This window comes from Diplotaxodon limnothrissa, linkage group LG9 (assembly GCF_057381915.1).
Source record: "Diplotaxodon limnothrissa isolate DT_005_m linkage group LG9, D_limnothrissa_male_GT1.1, whole genome shotgun sequence".
Taxonomy (NCBI): Eukaryota; Metazoa; Chordata; class Actinopteri; order Cichliformes; family Cichlidae; genus Diplotaxodon; species Diplotaxodon limnothrissa.
This window is the reverse complement of record NC_140604.1, coordinates 33,644,184-33,662,808: the sequence shown is the minus strand read 5'-3', so window position 1 is coordinate 33,662,808 and position 18,625 is coordinate 33,644,184. Positions and strand designations below refer to the sequence as shown.

At 44.4% G+C, this 18,625-nt stretch overlaps 1 pseudogene; it reads right to left on the bottom strand.

Annotated features, from left to right (window-relative positions):
• Nucleotides 1-11,121: 11,121 nt before the first annotated feature.
• On the bottom strand, nucleotides 11,122-12,663 carry LOC146625972 (uncharacterized; annotated as a pseudogene).
• Between the last annotated feature and the right edge of the window lie 5,962 nt (nucleotides 12,664-18,625).

The following is an 18,625-nucleotide window of genomic DNA, read 5'->3' as shown; positions in this document are numbered from 1 at the left end:
TCTCCAGCTCTTCTCTGAGCCCTTGGTATTTCTCCAGCTTCTCGTGTTCCTTCTTCCTGATATTGCTGTCATTCGGAACCGCTACATCGATCACTACGGCCGTCTTCTAATGTTTGTCTACCACCACTATGTCCGGTTGGTTAGCCACCACCATTTTGTCCGTCTGTATCTGGAAGTCCCACAGGATCTTAGCTCGGTCATTCTCCACCACCCTTGGGGGCATCTCCCATTTTGACCTCGGGACTTCCAGGTTATACTCGGCACAGATGTTCCTGTACACTATGCCGGCCACTTGGTTATGGCGTTCCATGTATGCCTTGCCTGCTAGCATCTTGCACCCTGCTGTTATGTGCTGGATTGTCTCTGGGGCATCTTTACACAGCCTGCACCTGGGGTCTTGCCTGGTGTGATAGACCCCAGCCTCTATGGATCTTGTGCTCAGAGCTTGTTCTTGTGCTGCCATGATTAGTGCCTCTGTGCTGTCTTTCAGTCCAGCTTTGTCCAGCCACTGGTAGGATTTCTGGATATCAGCCACCTCCTCTATCTGCCGGTGGTACATACCGTGCAGGGGCCTGTCCTTCCATGATGGTTCCTCGTCTCCCTCCTCTTTCTTGGGTTTCTGCTGCCTGAGGTATTCACTGAGCACTCGGTCAGTTGGGGCCATCTTCCCAATGTATTCTTGGATGTTCGTTGTCTCATCCTGGACTGTGGTGCTGACACTCACCAGTCCCCGGCCCCCTTCCTTTCGTTTAGCGTACAGCCTCAGGGTGCTGGACTTGGGGTGAAACCCTCCATGCATGGTAAGGAGCTTTCTTGTCTTTATGTCAGTGGCTTCTATCTCCTCCTTTGGCCAGCCTATTACCCCAGCAGGGTACCTGATCACGGGCAGGGCGTACGTGTTGATGGCCCGGATCTTGTTCTTACCATTCAGCTGACTCCTCAGGACTTGCCTGACCCTCTGCAGGTACTTGGTGGTTGCAGCTTTTCTAGCGGCCTCTTCATGGTTCCCATTTGCCTGCGGGATCCCCAAGTACTTGTAACTGTCCTCTATGTCTGCAATGTTGCCTTCTGGTAGTTCAATCCCCTCAGTTCTGACTACCTTCCCTCTCTTTGTTACCATCCGACTACACTTCTCCAGTCCGAACGACATTCCAATGTCATTGCTGTATAGCCTGGTAGTGTGGATCAGTGAATCGATGTCTCGTTCACTCTTGGCATACAGCTTGATGTCATCCATGTACAGGAGGTGGCTGACAACTGCTCCGTTCCGTAGTCGGTATCCGTAGCCAGTCTTGTTAATGATCTCACTGAGGGGGTTCAGGCCTATGCAGAACAGCAGTGGGGACAGAGCATCTCCTTGGTAGATCCCGCACTTGATGGTGACTTGTGCTATGGGCTTGGAGTTGGCCTCTAGTGTTGTACGCCACATCCCCATTGAGTTCCTGATGAAGGCTCTTAGGGTCCCATTGATCTTGTACAATTCTAGGCATTCCAGTATCCAGCTGTGGGGCATTGAGTCATAGGCCTTCTTGTAATCGATCCAGGCAGTGCACAGGTTGGTCAGTCTGGTCTTGCAGTCTCGGCTGATTGTTCTGTCTACCAGTAGCTGGTGTTTTGCGCCTCTGGTATTCTTGCCAATTCCTTTCTGTGTCCCGCTCATGTATTGACCCATGTGCCTGTTCATCTTAGCCGATATGATGCCTGACAGGAGCTTCCATGTAGTACTGAGGCAGGTTATTGGTCGGTAGTTGGAGGGGACCGGTCCCTTCTTGGGGTCCTTGGGGATCAGGACCGTCCAGCCTTCAGTTAGCCATTCCGGGTGTCTCTCGTTAACTAGCAGCTGGTTCATTTGTGCTGCCAGACGCTCGTGGAGTGCAGTCAGCTTCTTCAGCCAGTAGGCGTGAACCATGTCGGGCCCTGGTGCTGTCCAACTCTTCATACTGGAGACCCTTTCTTGGATATCTGCCACTGTGATGGTTACTGGACCCTGTTCAGGGAGGTCGCTGTGGTCTGCCCTCAGATCCTCTAGCCACTGAGCATTGCCGTTATGGGTTGCGTCCTTCTCCCATATGCTCTTCCAGTATTGCTCCGTCTCCAGCCTTGGTGGTGCTGTTCTCTTATTGTTCCCTTGCCACTGAGAGTACACCTTTGCTGGTTCTGTGGAGAACAGCTGGTTTATTCTCCTGCCTTCTATCTCTCTGGTGTACCTCCTCAAGCGGCTGGCCAAGGCTGTGAGTCTTTGCTTGGCAGTTTCCAAGGCCTCAGGTATGGACAGCTTGCTGTATTTCTTAGGCACCTTATTTGCCGCACCTTTCTGCAACTCCGTTAGTTGGCTAACCTCCCTCCGTGCTACTTTGATCTTGTCCTCTAACCTCCTTCTCCATGGAGGGTACTGCCCCTTGTCGCTGTTCAACTTGTAGCCAAGCATCTCACTGATCACTGCTGCCGTATTGTAGATCAGCTTGTTAGTGTCGGTAATCGTGGTTGTAGGTATTGCCCGTAGTGCTGCATTAACATCATCTAGCAGACCTTCTGAGGGTACTTCACGTAATCTTGGTAACCGGCTACGGGGGATCCAGGTTTCAAGCTTGGCCATGATCCTATTTTTCAGGTCAGTTCCTCTCGCACTCAACGATCCTTCTCCTATCGCACTTGGGGCTATGTACCCAATCTCGGGTGGGGGTGATGATATCTCCCCCCTGACCTGGCGTCCTGACTCCTCCTTGCCGTAGCATTTATGTTGTACCTCGTCAATCTCTAGCTGTGAGAGCAGTCCCTTCTTTCGAATGTTGGAACACTGAGCTACTAGTTGTTTCGCCGTCATTGTGGATGTTGGGTATTGAAGAATCCATAGGTCCCTCATCCTATTCATGTAGCCCCAAGAATACAAGAATACATTGGGAAGATGGCCCCAACTGACCGAGTGCTCAGTGAATACCTCAGGCAGCAGAAACCCAAGAAAGAGGAGGGAGACGAGGAACCATCATGGAAGGACAGGCCCCTGCATGGTATGTACCACCGGCAGATAGAGGAGGTGGCTGATATCCAGAAGTCCTACCAGTGGCTGGACAAAGCTGGACTGAAAGACAGCACAGAGGCGCTAATCATGGCAGCACAAGAACAAGCTCTGAGTACAAGATCCATAGAGGCTGGGGTCTATCGCACCAGACAAGACCCCAGGTGCAGGCTGTGTAAAGATGCCCCAGAGACAATCCAGCACATAACAGCAGGGTGCAAGATGCTAGCAGGCAGGGCATACATGGAACGCCATAACCAAGTGGCCGGCATAGTGTACAGGAACATCTGTGCCGAGTATAACCTGGAAGTCCCGAGGTCAAAATGGGAGATGCCCCCAAGGGTGGTGGAGAATGACCGAGCTAAGATCCTGTGGGACTTCCAGATACAGACGGACAAAATGGTGGTGGCTAACCAACCGGACATAGTGGTGGTAGACAAACATTAGAAGACGGCCGTAGTGATCGATGTAGCGGTTCCGAATGACAGCAATATCAGGAAGAAGGAACACGAGAAGCTGGAGAAATACCAAGGGCTCAGAGAAGAGCTGGAGAGGATGTGGAGGGTGAAGGTAACGGTGGTCCCCGTGGTAATCGGAGCACTAGGTGCGGTGACTCCCAAGCTAGGCGAGTGGCTCCAGCAGATCCCGGAAACAACATCGGAGATCTCTGTCCAGAAGAGCGCAGTCCTGGGAACAGCTAAGATACTGCAGGACCCTCAAGCTCCCAGGCCTCTGGTAGAGGACCCGAGCTTGAAGGATAAACCGCCCGCAGGGGCGTGCTGGGTGTTTCTTTTTTTTTTTTTTATATGAGTTTATAGATAATTACACAGAATTTATGAGAGTAACTAAAATAACCTTATTTTGTACTTATTATCTAAGTCTGGGATATTGTGTTCAGACTCCTTTAGCCCAGGAAAATTGCACCCTGACTTTAACTGGTTATGATATGTAAGCATGTTTGGAAATCCCTCTGCAGCTTTGCATGTCAGTCTCAAAAATTCAGTTCAATCAAAGAGCTAAATTCACGCTTTTACCCCATTATTACATGGAGGGCCAACTCTTAATAGAGCGTTGGAATGTATAAAAATCCCTAAACGAACTTTATTTAATCATGATATTCTTAACATGCACAGACAGTGAGCGTCTTCTCTCTGCTGAATCTCTGCATGTCTTATTTTCACCTTTGACCTTCACTGCGATGTCTGGGAGCCCACCCCCTTCTCTCTGCCTCTCACACATCCAGTAGCAGGCCATGTTTGTGCCTTCATGAGCTGTACCATCCAGTGTTTTGCTTCATTTAGTCTTTCTTTTTATCAATTTTTTGTCAGTCTCATATTTACATTTTTCTTTATGTCCGGCAGATCTCTCAATCTTGCCAAATCCCATTACACACAATGTACATATGTTTGCAATTTGCCCTTTTTGCCCATTTTTAGACACTCGAGTTCATTTATCAACACTTTTAACTGCTGGAATATTCCCTGAAAATAAACTGAGCGTTGAAACCAAATATTTCCTTGGTTTTAAAGGAATATTAAAGGAATGAAAGGAATATTTGCAACGCCATCAAATTCAAATTCAAATTTTATTTGTCACGTACACAGTCATACACAGTACGATATGTAGTGAAATGCTTGGACAACTGCTCGTGACCTAAAGAGAACAAAAAAGGAAAAGGCTATGAATAAGATAGGAAATAAATATGAAAAATTAAAAAGGGTAAATTTAACTAGGAAGGAATAAAATATAAATTAAGGTTAAAAATGAAATAACTGTACAACACAAATTAGAATGAAGGGTAAATTTAACTGGGAAGAATAAGATAAAGATAAATATATAAATTAAAGTTGAAAATAAAATAACTGTACAACAAAAGACACAATACACAATATAGAACTATATAAGAATGTATGAAGAAATCTAAATATAAATAAATATATACACAATAACAGCAGCTGTACAAGTATTAACCGGAAATGAAGAATATAGTGACCAGTGTTGTGCAAAACCAAAGTCCAGAAAGTCCAGTGTGTGTGTAAGAACCATATGTGTGGGTCAGTACTGTGTGGTGGTGTGATTGAGAGACCGTATTGCCTGCGGGAAGAAGCTCCTCCTCAGTCTCTCTGTGTTGGTCTTCAGGGAGCGGAATCGCTTTCCTGACCTCAACAGAGAGAACAGTCTGTTGTTGGGATGGCTGAGGTCCTTCACCATCTTCCTGGCCTTGGTCCAGCACCGCCTGCTGTAGATTGAGTGCAGGTCAGGGAGCTCGGAGCGGATGGTGCGCTCAGCTGACCGCACAACCCTCTGTAGAGCTCGTCTGTCCTGCATGGTGCTGTTCCCGAACCAGGTTAAGATGTTTCCCGCCAGGATGCTCTCTATGGTGCACGAGTAAAAGTTCCTGAGCACCTTGGAGGGCAGTTGGAAGTCTCTCAAGCGTCTGAGGTGGTAGAGACGCTGTCGGGCCTTTTTCACCACGGTGTTGATGTGACAGGACCATGACAGGTCCTGCGTGATGTGAACTCCGAGGTATTTGAAGCTGTCCACTCTCTCCACTGGGCACTCGTTGATGACGGGGGTCTGGTAGTTCCTCTCCTGCTTAGTGCTGAAGTCCACTATCAGCTCCTTTGTCTTACTGACGTTTAGAAGGAGGTTGTTCCTCTGGCACCAGTTCTCCAGATTCCTAATCTCCTTCAGGTAGGCCGTCTCGTTGTTATCAGAGATCAGGCCCACCACGACGGTGTCGTCAGCAAACTTGATGATGGTGGTGGAGCTGGTAGTGGCCACACAGTCATATGTGTACAAAGAGTACAGCAGGGGGCTCAGAACACACCCCTGGGGGGCTCCAGTGCTGAGATCAAAACAGCACAATCTTCACACCAGCATTGTCACCAAAAATATCACCTCTTTTATACTACTTGTTTAAATTGTATCCTACCTACACCCGTTTTCACATCTTGTCTTGTGTGATTAGGTAGAGGATCATTAGGAAGTCCCTCTCGGGGGGACGCTCCCACAGAGCTTAAATCTGGAACTCTCCACCATTTGACCTTAGACCCGAAGAAGATTCTAGGATGAGAGGTGAAACGTCTTCAAGCAACTTAAAGAAATCCAAATGCTTTTCTTTCCAAGCTCCTTAGACTACGACGACCTGGATGACTGAGAACCTTTACAGACATAAGAGAAAACAAAAAGCTAATTTATTCATCTGAATGCAGGAAGGAAGAAAGACAATGGGGAGGTTGAAGGTTCTATTTAGCATCTTTATCACGGACAGTGTTACAGCCTTTTTGCTGACAGAGACATCACTCATGGCCATCACACTAAACCAGAGTAGAAACAATTAAACAGCATTTAAGAAAACCCCAGAGCACTGGGCCATGACTGGTCTCACTGTGTTAGAGCTGATGAACAACATCAGTAATCTGCAAACTTTAACCTCTAACAGTGTTTTGCTGCTTTACCCCAATTTTTCTAAAGATGTGTTGTCTTTTGCAGGCCACCACTGTAAATATGAATGTGGTCTTTGGCTGATCAAATAAAGCTCCACCTTGTGGAATAAATTAGTATTACATAGAAATATCGCCCAGCCCCAGTTCAGCTTTAAACTAAATTTCAAAAAGTAAAATACAAATTAAGACTTCAAAACAATGAAAATACAAAACTATAAAAACACTGAATAACTTCATCCACGTGTGACATCAGCTGACACTCTTTACAGGAGTCCATCTGAACTCTGTGCAGCCTGATCTCAAGGTTTTTAAGTCTGACCCCAAAACCAGAAGAGGATCTTTCTGCCTCTGCAGATTCATTTTGATTTACTGATTTCAGTCCTGCATGATCACGCTGATGTTTGCACAGAGCAGATAATGAAGTGAATGTTTTTGCACATTGGCAACAGTGAAAACGTTTATTTACAGTGTGGGATCGTTTGTGTTTGGAGTATGAACTGAGATTCCTGAAGCTCTGGTCACACTGGTCACAGGTAAATTATCTTACATGTGTGTACGTTCATGAAGGTTAAGATGCCTCGATCGTGAGAAGCTTCCGTCACAGTGTTTACACTTGTATGGTCTCTCTCCGGTGTGGACTTGTTTATGACTTTTAAGGTGACCTGCAAAGGTGAAGGATGACCCACACTGGTCACAGATGTGCTTTTTAACCCCACTGTGAATGAGTTCATGTATTTTTAAATTAGTTCGAGTGGGGAAGCCTCTCACGTTCTTTGCAATAGTTGGTTCTGTCTTCACTGTGTCTACGTTGATATATTTTTAGGGTCTGTTGCAGAGTCAAAGTCTTTCCCACCACCACAGCGACGACAGGGTTGAGAACTGGATCCATCTGTGTCACTCTGCTTCTAAACAAAGACACAAAGACAGTGTAAGTCAGGGAATTCCTTCAACATTTTAATTCTGAAAGTCGCCTGAAATAAAGAGCATCTCTGCCAATGTCCAATTACACTTTACTGTTTTCATTATAACACTCAGCTTAATGGGATACAATAAATGTCTTTGATGTAGAGGAACAGCAACAAGCACTGGTACCCTGGCTGCAGACAGACTCTCACCATACTTTGAGGACATTTAAATAAAACTCACAAACTATTAAAAGTAAGCTGATTCTGAGGGGGTCAGGTGGGATACACTGATTGGTTTTAGTTAGATGACCCTCCTGTTGTTCAGTTAGTAAATACAAGTAAAATGGATTGATTCTTATAAAGCACTTTTTTACTCTGCCTGAGCACTCAAAGTGCTTTATACAACACGGTAAAGCACTTTGCATGCTAGAGTAAAGTGACCTGGTACTGAGACTCAATAGGTCTTTGTTGTAGAGCAGGCGTAGGCAACCTTTCTGATGATGAGTGGCATCTAAAATTTCCTCAAAAGTCAATGTGTCATCGCAATAATTGCATTAACAATAAATTTAATAATGCTGCATATCAACAGTTGCACACTATACAGAACAACTTTATAGAACTATATTTGCTATATTTCAAAAAACACTTTTTATCCATAACATAACATTTAACCATAACAGCAAAGGAAATATACAACAGAAAATGCAGATGGTAAAACAATGATAAGAAAAAAGTAAACTGGGCATATATGACTTTTCTTAATTCAGGGATTTGCAGGTTAATGTGATCCCTGCCGCTGCTTTGTATTTGCCAGTTGTGTTATCTGGGGATCACATTTTGTAACTCGCTGAAGTGTCCCGTTTTTCAACCCAATTCTCGTCTCTGACTTCGGACGGCTTTGCACCTTTTCTGCCAGGATTTTCTTTAACCACATCAAAACAATCCACAAATCGTTCCAGAACATTTCCACAGCTATGCCATCTGATAGCACAGTGGAGTGGGATGTCTATGCATGAGCTATCCATCTCGTCGAGCACAGACTGGAATTGGCGGTGTCAAAGCAGATCGCTTAACGATAAAGTTCACGATTTTTGCCACTGTGGCCATGGCGTCATGAAGATCTGAATTTGACATCTTGGCACAAAGGTTTTCTAACTCTTTTATTCAGTGTTGTTTAATGATGAGATGACCAACTTGTTCCTCAATTAAGGTAACAGCACCCCTGTGTTTTCCAGCAATGGCTGGTGCATCATTATTTGTCACAGCACAATGTAATGCCAATGCCTCGCTCATCAAAACACTCTTTAAAAACCTTGCCAATACCCTCACGTGGTGTGAATAAGGCACGGCGGGACCACAGATCATCATTTAGAGCGTGTTTTCACACGGCGGACGTGATTGCAGACCTGCACGGCGTCGCCGACCACGCCTCACCACACCCCACATCACGTTTTTTCAGGCATCGGGGTTAAGCAGAAGAGTTCCTCTTGTACTTCCACATCACAGGATCTTACCAGAACAGCCAAACGTGGAACCTCACTGATATCAACGCTTTTGTCCAAAGCTACACTAAACACCTGGGCTTCTTTCAAAGCAGCTGTTTGTTGGGCTCTGGCATTGTTACCTATTTCCTGGATGTATCATTCCACAGTTCTGGCTGATGCAGGTATGTCTTGAATCCTTGCTTTAATTGCATCTTTGTTTGGAAGCCCATTAAATAACATCTCTGAGCTTGAGAGAAAAGCCTCCTTAATAAATTCTCCGTCTGTAAACAGCTCTCCATGTTTAGCAATGCACTGCCCAATACGAAAACTTACTTATGGTCCATGATGTTTAGCAGCTGTAAAAACGTGCAAGAGTACTTGCTTGCTTCTCATATCTTGACACAGCACGTGTAATTGATTCAACTTTCTCTGCCTCATACTTGAAGCTTCTTGATCTTTCATCTCAAACTGTTGTTTAACATTGGAGGTCTGGCAACCAACACTCTCAAGGCAAAGGGCACATATAGCATGATCTTTCTGTTGCACAAAACCCCAGTCTTCTGTCCAAATTGGCATAAAAGTCCAGGAATTACCTTTTTTTGCTCGCTTTAAGGCCATATTATACAGGACTGGCTAGCTAGCAGCATCCCTCTCCCCTGTAATTTTTAGCCAATTGGAAAATCTCCTCCTTGAATCGCTACCTTATCGTGGTGGAGGGGTTTGTGTGTCCCAGGGATCCCAGGGGATATGTTGTCTGGGGGCTTTTGCCCCCCCGGTAGGGTCTCCCATGGCAAATTGGTCCTGGGTGAGGGACCAGACAAAGAGCGATTCATAAGACCCTTATGAAAAGAACATCGAGGGAACAGTTTACCCTGCCCGGGATAGGGTTACCGGGGCCCCGCCCTGGAGCCAGGCCCGGGGAGGGTGCCCGAGGGCGAGTGTCTGGTGGCCGTGCCTTAGTCCATGGGGCCCGAAGAGGAGACATGGGCCTATCCTCCCGCAGGCCCACCACCCGCAGGAGGCGCAATAGGGGTCTGGTGCATTGTGTGCAAGTAAGCTATTAAGACTCGAATGTACACTCTGTTCGTGTTTTCCTCCAAAACAATAAGCTCTGTTGGAGCAGCCTTTCAACGCCTCTCTCTGTCTCTCGCAAGAAAAGTTGACCCACAAAAAAAAAGTAAAGCTATTTTTCGGCTATGAGCCCGACACGGAACCCATATTAGTCAGAGGTCCCTTTACTACGGTTCAGAGCCGCAGACCTTCAGTAACAGTAATAAATCACACAGCAATAGTACATTCACATAGTTGTAAAAAGCATGATAATATGTTAAGTAATCCAAAGTATTCAGAATACTTTACTCTCATTGAGTAACGTAACGGAATACGTTACAGAATACATTTTGGGGCATGTATTCTGTAATCTGTAATGGAATACATTTTAAAAGTAACCTTCCCAACACGGTATATGGGGCACAACGATAGTGGGTCCATTCTTCATCAATGGAAACCTCAAGGCCACTGGATATTTGAAATTGCTACATGATGATGTGTTTCCCTCTTTATGCACTGAAGCTGGCACGTTCCCTGAGTTTTTCCAGCAAGATGGTGCACCACCACATTATGGGTGCCAGGTCCGAGCATCACTAGATGAACAGTTTCCTGGAAAGTGGATTGGTTGTCGTGGGCCAGTTGAATGGCCCCCAAGGTCTCCCAATCTGACCCCCTTAGACTTTTATGTTTGGGGTCATCTGAAGGCAATTATCTATGGTGTGAAGATACGAGATGTGCAGCACCTGAAACTACGGATACTGGATGCCTGTGCTGGCATTTCTCCTGCGGTGTTGCTATCAGTGTGCGAAGAGTGGGAGAAGAGGGTTGCATTGACAATCCAACACAATGGGCAGCACATTGAACACATTTTAAGACAGATATCTGTGTTTATCTGTGTAAGACAGATAAACACTAGAACGGCCTGTGAACATAGTTATAGTGGAAAAAGAAGCCAGTTTCTCTTTGTTTCCCTCTCCACCATTGTGTTTATTATATTTGAATGAAAGTGCAACTGCAAATCCTCAAATATGGATGCAAAGTTACAGTAATCATGGTTTTTAGTTTGATGACTTATTATGTTCTTTACTGACATTTTCAAAATTCCAGTAGATGCCATTGAGTCCAGTAGAATTATTAACATGCGAACACAATTTAATGAGAAGAGTTGGTCCAAACAGTCAGTCTTAAATAAGAAGATAACAATATACATACATACCTCACAGTAACTGCACTTGCAGAGTTTCTTTCTGGTGTGGATCTGTTGGTGGATTTTAAGGTAACGTGGTGCTTTAAAAGTCTTCTCACACAGGTCACATTTATAAGGTCTCCCCACAGTGTGGGTAAACATGTGGCGTTCTAAGTCTTTATATCTCACAAACGGTTTCCCACACTGATCACAGCAGTAAACGTCATTTCCAGTGTGAATGCGGAGGTGAATATTTAGGCTGCCTAGCAAGTGGAAGGTTTTTCCACATATGTGGCAGCTGTACGCCTTAAATCCAGAGTGGATAACTTGATGACGCTGTAAGAGGCCACTGTGGGTAAAAGCTCTGCCACACTGATCACAGCGGTATGCTTTAACTCCACTGTGGATGAGTTGGTGTGATCGTAAGCTTCCAGCCAGGGTAAAAGATTTTCCACACAAGTCACAGGTGTATGCTTTAACTCCACTGTGAACGAGTTGGTGTCTTTTTAAACTAACAGCCTGGGTAAAAGACTTTCCACACAAGTCACAGGTGTATGCTTTAAAGCCACTGTGGATGAGTCGGTGTGTCTGTAAGTTAACAGCCTGGGTAAAAGATTTTCCACAAAAGTCACAGGTGTATGCTTTAACTCCACTGTGGATGAGTTGGTGTCTTTTTAAGCTTCCAGCCGAGGTAAAAGATTTTCCACACAAGTCACAGGTGTATGCTTTAACTCCACTGTGGATGAGTTGGTGTCTTTTTAAGCTTCCAGCCTGGGTAAAAGATTTTCCACACAAGTCACAGGTGTATGCTTTAACTCCACTGTGGATGAGTTGGTGTCTTTTTAAACGTCCAGCCTGGGTAAAAGATTTTCCACACAAGTCACAGGTGTAAGCTTTAACGCCACTGTGGATGAGTTGGTGTGTTTTTAAGCTTCCAGCCTGGGTAAAAGATTTTCCACACAAGTCACAGATGTATGCTTTAACGCCACTGTGGATGAGTTGGTGTGTTTTTAAGCTTCCAGCCCAGGTAAAAGATTTTCCACACAAGTCACAGATGTATGCTTTAACGCCACTGTGGATGAGTTGGTGTGTTTTTAAGCTTCCAGCCCAGGTAAAAGATTTTCCACACAAGTCACAGATGTATGCTTTAACGCCACTGTGGATGAGTTGGTGTGTTTTTAAGCTTCCAGCGTGGGTGAAAGATTTCCCACACTCGTCACAGCTGTATTTTTTCTGCCCCTTTCTTCGGTGAGGTTTGTCCGCCTCCTGAGAGCGCTGACTTCTCGCTCCGTGTTGGTCCTGCAGTCACAGAGATACAAACAGAGGCAGTGATTAAAATGCAGTCGTGGAACAAACTGAAACTCCATTAGTGGAATCAAAGATGTCAACAAACACATTGTAGGTGTGTTACCACCACCTTCTAGTGATAGTATGACATTACAATTATGAGCTACAATGAGAGTTGTAACTTGCACACAGGTTCAATAACAGAGATATTCTTGCTCACCTTTTGGGTTGAAGTCATTGTTTCCTCTGTAGTGGCTGAGCTGAGTCTAAATGGCTCGTCTCCTCCTGATGATCAGCTGGAACAAAAATATATTTATATGTATTTCATCCTTGACCAAACGAAGCTGAGATGGAAAGCTCAAATCCACTCAAACTAAATGTCTTCAGTCAGTGTGTCAGCCTTATTAAATTCCGTTCTTTTGAATTCTTTTGGCGACAGAGAAAGACTGGACTCAGAGTAGTCAAGCTAAAAAAAAAAAAAAGATATTCATTTTACATTTCCGGAAACGGAGGCCTGTCACACTAACACACGCTTTTTCCATCTAGTTTCCTGTGTTTTATTAATATGGTGCAGCAGCTCTATACTTCTTGTTTCTTAACGTCCCCTTACTGAAGCCTCTGTTGCTAGGCAACCTGTCACCCTCTAACCTCGTTCTTTCTCACAGACTTTATTACAAAGCACAAAAAACAATATAATCAGAAAATAAGGACTAAGGATATATATTTATTTCGTAACAGCCTCTAGTTAAAAACAGTGGTGAGAAAATGCACTAATGAACCTCCACTGATTGAGTAAAAGAAGTTTGGTGCTTCATTTGAACCTCATAGATTTTATTTTAAAAAAGGAAAAGAAAAATACTCTACAAAACAGAAGGTGAGCTGATAGTAAGAGGGTCATCATCTGACACTACATCAAGATTCTCAGACCATGTCACGGTTCACTTGATCCCTGCAAACAGGCACAAACTGAAACTGTCTTAAGCTTTTGTGAAGACACTGAAGCAGTGGACTGATGAGGCTGTGGAGAATCTGCAGGTGTGTCTGGACTGCACCGACTGGCAGGTTTTCAGGATTGTTACCAACAATTTGGATTATTATAGAGATGCTGTGACATCAGCTTCTGTGAGGAAGCTGCACAGCATCACACACCAGGGTGAGTTAGAATAATGACCAGCTCTGGTTCACAGCTAAGAATATATATATTTAAATCCTAACAATACCCAACAGGATTAAAAACATTCTTCTTCTCCCAACTCACCAAGAGCTGCACATTAACCACCACATTATATTTTAATTCACAGCGCTTTCAAATATGAACTTTCATCTCTGTTTCATTAGTTTTGTTAACATCTTCCTGTGCATCACTTTACAGCAGCCAGACTCATTAAAATGAGACTTTGTAGGAGTTCACTTCCTCTCATGTGTTCATCCACAGCAGCTGTATGGGCTCAAAATGTGGTCATAAATATTTTGTACTTGTAAAAAAGATTTGTATGTGTAAAAAAGATTTGTGTGTGCGTAAAAAAGATTTGTGTGTGGACTTAGAAAAAAAACCCCTGCAAGTTACAAGTACGGATTTTGACCCTATTTTTCTTCCTTTCATCTGATTGGTCAATGCCATGTCAATCACAAATGTAACAATCCAATCAGAGAACAGATGGGTTTGGCTGTCGAGGGGCGCTTTTTTTGAACTGCAGGTCTTTGAAGGGAATAAATGCCCTTTTACATGCCAACCCAGCGTTTTCCTTCATCACCACGAAGGAAAACAGTCTGTGGTCGTCCGAGTTTGGTGATTTTTGTGTCACAGGTCTACGTGTTTAATACAGGGACTTCCACAGCCTTTTCAACAGCGCTGCGGACCGCGGGTTGGGGGCGGGCAGTGTTTTGGAAATGACAGTCTTCATTACAAAGCTTTCTTCGTTATGAATTAGCATACATGTTTTTATTGAACATTTGAAGAACCAGCAAAAAAAACAAACTCTTGTAGAGGACATAAAGTCAGAGATAGAAAAGACAAGGAGCAGGTGCATCTAGTACAGGTAGAGCTGCTGCAAAAACCCACAGAGCCCAGCAGCCAGCGTAACAAATTCTGGATCCTTTGCTTTTAGTTAGCAGTTAGCATTAGCAGCACATCCTGCGTCCGATGTGAGCAGCAATGGTCCTGGGTCAGCCCTGACTTTGTGTTAAACTAATCCTAAAGTAATAATGGTATTTCTAACCACTGACATACCACAACTTTTTCCTTTCAACAGCTACTGAAAGTTAGGGGACCTAGCTGCTATCGATATTTATATAGCGATCCTCCAGCTTCAAACTGTATCACCCTTCAAGGACCTGCAGTTCAAAAAAGCGCCCCTCCGACAGCCAAACCCATCTGTTCTCTGATTGGATTGTTACATTTGTGATTGACATGACATTGACCAATCAGATGAAAGGAAGAAAAATAGGGTCAAAATCCGTACTTGTAACTTGGAGGGTTCTTTTTCCCTAAGTCCACACACAAATCTTTTTTACACATACAAATCTTTTTTACAAGTACAAAATATTTATGACCACATTTTGAGCCCATACAGCTGGACAATAAAGTTTATTGTGACCCTGATACTGCAGCAGATCGCTCTGACTTCCTGTTATCACTTCAAATAGAAACGAGGCTGTAGAGGTTTGGTGCAGGCAGAAAAACAGCTGCAGGGACAATGAAAAGCCTTTTCTGCTCCAACTTCTCCCAGCATGCTGAGCTAATGATTAGTTGGTGTTTTTCTCCAAACACTCTCTCACTCTTCTCTCAACGTGTTCACAATAAACTGTGAACAGACACCGAGGAGAGCAGCAGAAGACCTCATTCAGGAGCTAAACTCAACATGAACTGAACTCACAGTAAAGTTAGCTCGGTGCTTACCTTTAGATGAGCCCACAAACCGAGAGAAACTCCGCGATGAAGCTGCAACTCTTTCCAAACACAGGAAACAGATCAGGGAGCAGAGACCCACGTGGTTCACGCTGATCTCAGCTACGATCCAGGAGACAAGGGTGGGCAGATCGATGCAGATATCGATCAGGACGTTGGTAGTGGTTTATGATCGATGCTTTAGTTTGTTTCTCTCCTCTAAGTTCACTACTTTACTCCCGTTTCATGACAAAGCAGCTCTCTCTGCTCGACTCCCGTCCTGCACACATTTGCTCCGCCCCACTCTTCCGACTCTGCTGTGGTTTGTTACTGTGTGGTCACGTGACTGCGCTACACATCGTGAGTAGGTGGGGTGTTTTCCAAAAGTACCTCCTCTTTCCTTTTCCTCGGTTCTTTTCCTGGGCCTCGTTGAAAACGTCATCATGGGAAGGAGAATTGCTAAGGACACAGGAAAAGAGAAGAGCGGTGCTGAGAATTGGAACAGCCTTACACTAGTCTCTCCGTATCAATGGCTGTATCCCAATTAAGAGACCGTACGCTTGAAATACGCGCACTACGTGTACTACGTACGGTGCGCGGAAGTGAGAGGCTTGTGAAATGGGACGGTCTAGCCTTCGTCGGGCCGTTCAGGTTGCCTAGCAACCATGACACTATGATGATGATACAGCTTTGTTTGACAGAAATGAAGGAGAAATTTTTTTTTGTTTGTCATTCATTTTTGTCATGACATCACTTTGATTAGTTGAGTATCTGAGGCTGAGACCACGAGACTGTAAAAACATGATTGTTGGGCTTTATTTCTGTACTGAACAGTCATTTCAAGATTAGTTAGTAAATAACAATTATACATATATATATATCGGGTCCTCTAGGCCTGGGAGCTTGAGGGTCCTGCAGTATCTTAGCTGTTCCCAGGACTGCGCTCTTCTGGACAGAGATCTCCGATGTTATCAGAATCAGAATCAGAATCAGAATACTTTATTGATCCCTGGGGGAAATTATCTTTTGTTACAGTGCTCCATTATAAACCAACATTAAGACAAGACAGACAATATGCTAACTAAGAATAGTACAATATATACATATATATACATACATACATACATAAGTCACTTATAAATAAATATTTGGAAAAGAAACATGTGTAGTTGTAGCAGCAAACAGTGTGTTAAGTGGATGCGTTGTACAGGTAGATGGCCACAGGCAGGAATGATTTCCTGTGTCGTTCAGTGGTGCTTTTCGGTAATCTCAGTCTCTCACTGAACGAGCTCCTGTGACTGACCAACATGTCATGGAGTGGGTGGGAGGTGTTATCCAACATTGTCTTTATCTTGGACAGCATCCGCCTCTCCGACACCACCTTGAGGGAGTCCAGCTCCATCCCCACAACATTGCTGGCCTTACGGATCAGTTTATTAAGTCTGTTGGCATCTGCGACCCTCAGCCTTATTCCCGGGATCTGCTGGAGCCACTCGCCTAGCTTGGGAGTCACCGCACCTAGTGCTCCGATTACCACGGGGACCACTGTTACCTTCACCCTCCACATCCTCTCCAGCTCTTCTCTGAGCCCTTGGTATTTCTCCAGCTTCTCGTGTTCCTTCTTCCTGATATTGCTGTCATTCGGAACCGCTACATCGATCACTACGGCCGTCTTCTTCTGTTTGTCTACCACCACTATGTCCGGTTGGTTAGCCACCACCATTTTGTCCGTCTGTATCTGGAAGTCCCACAGGATCTTAGCTCGGTCATTCTCCACCACCCTTGGGGGCATCTCCCATTTTGACCTCGGGACTTCCAGGTTATACTCGGCACAGATGTTCCTGTACACTATGCCGGCCACACAGCAGTGTGCTCTCGTGACAGAGCGGCTGTGTGTATTTGTGGCCTCGCTAGCAATGCGGCATTTCATCTCCGAGGAAGTTATCCCAGAGAGAAGTAAAGCAAGTGAGTAAGTTCATCTCTGAATGTTTGTAAAGCATTCCCGTGTTAAGCTTAACAACCGATGTATGGAGCAAGTGCCTCTTCTCCCTCCCTCTCCTGCTGCTAATTCCATCGTGAAACTGATTAATGATCAGCTTTTCGGCTTTTCTGTCGCGAGTCCTTCTATCTTTGTTTTTGGCCCACTTTGCGCCAGAAAGAGGAAACCAGCGGCTGAACAACAGCAGCACGTTTAAGCTTGATAAGCTGTTGTTAGAATTTATTTAATATTACTTTCTAGACCAGGATCTTTTTCTACGTAACTGACGGCTGGTAAGTTTAGCCAGGGGGGGCGATAGGGCATTAACAGGGAAAAGGGGGGCACAAAGGCATAATTTTCTTTTTTATTCTGTTTTAAAATGTCTAGCTTTTAATAAATAATTATCTAAATCTTACACCCAAAGTTTTAATCTGATGTAAAATGTATAGAAGTCCAATACTGTAAATAGTAACTGTTAAGTCTAATATACCCTAGTAAGTTATAGTACTATTTCCTTTGGGAAGGTACCATCTGTGCAGTCTGCAATTCTGTTGAAGAAAGATGCTGAATTATTATTATCGTTGAAAAATAATTTATTTATGTGCATTTTTTTCACACTGCATCAAATTAAAGTTGATTACATTGATTAAGCATCACGAGGTGGAGGGTGGGGGCTGGTTCCCTATTTTCTTTCTTTTGCTTGGAGTTTGCAACCCTATTCGTACCAGAATAGGAAGGATGGTGTTAGATTTGTATTGTTGATTGTCATTTATGCTTAGAAATATCTACTGATTGTATGCTTATAGTTGTATAATTAATGCCATGGTTTTTAGATGAACTGCTGGACTTCCAGGCCAGCAGGTTTAGGGAAGTCGTTTATGGGGTCACACTATAACTGACCCCCCCCCCCCCCCCCCCCCCCCACACACACACACACACACACACACTTGCACAACGCACAGGCAAGGTACTCTTTGTGTGTATGTAGACGTCATATGTTGATGAACCTATGCATATTCATCTAACCACAATAAAATTAGTGCTATGGGGAACCTGGCTGAGAGTCCGACAGAGGTCAAGTGGGCGGAACGACATCTGGCTCCGGTCTCCCTCATGCATGAGTAACACAAAGAACTTTGCTTACTTGGTGTTCGGTGCTTTTGCTGTGTAGTTAAATTGTCTCGTTCCAGCGGTGGGCCTGTGCTAGACAGACCCAACAGATGGAGCAGGTTTAAGTTTATTAGATTGATCACTGTTGCTGAACTATGAAATATTTTGGGTGCAGTGTATTTTTTACATACAGGTATAACAGAATAGCTTTAGTGTTGTTGTTTATTTAAACTTGAGTATGAACTTATACAAAATGCAGCAAGATATTAAAAA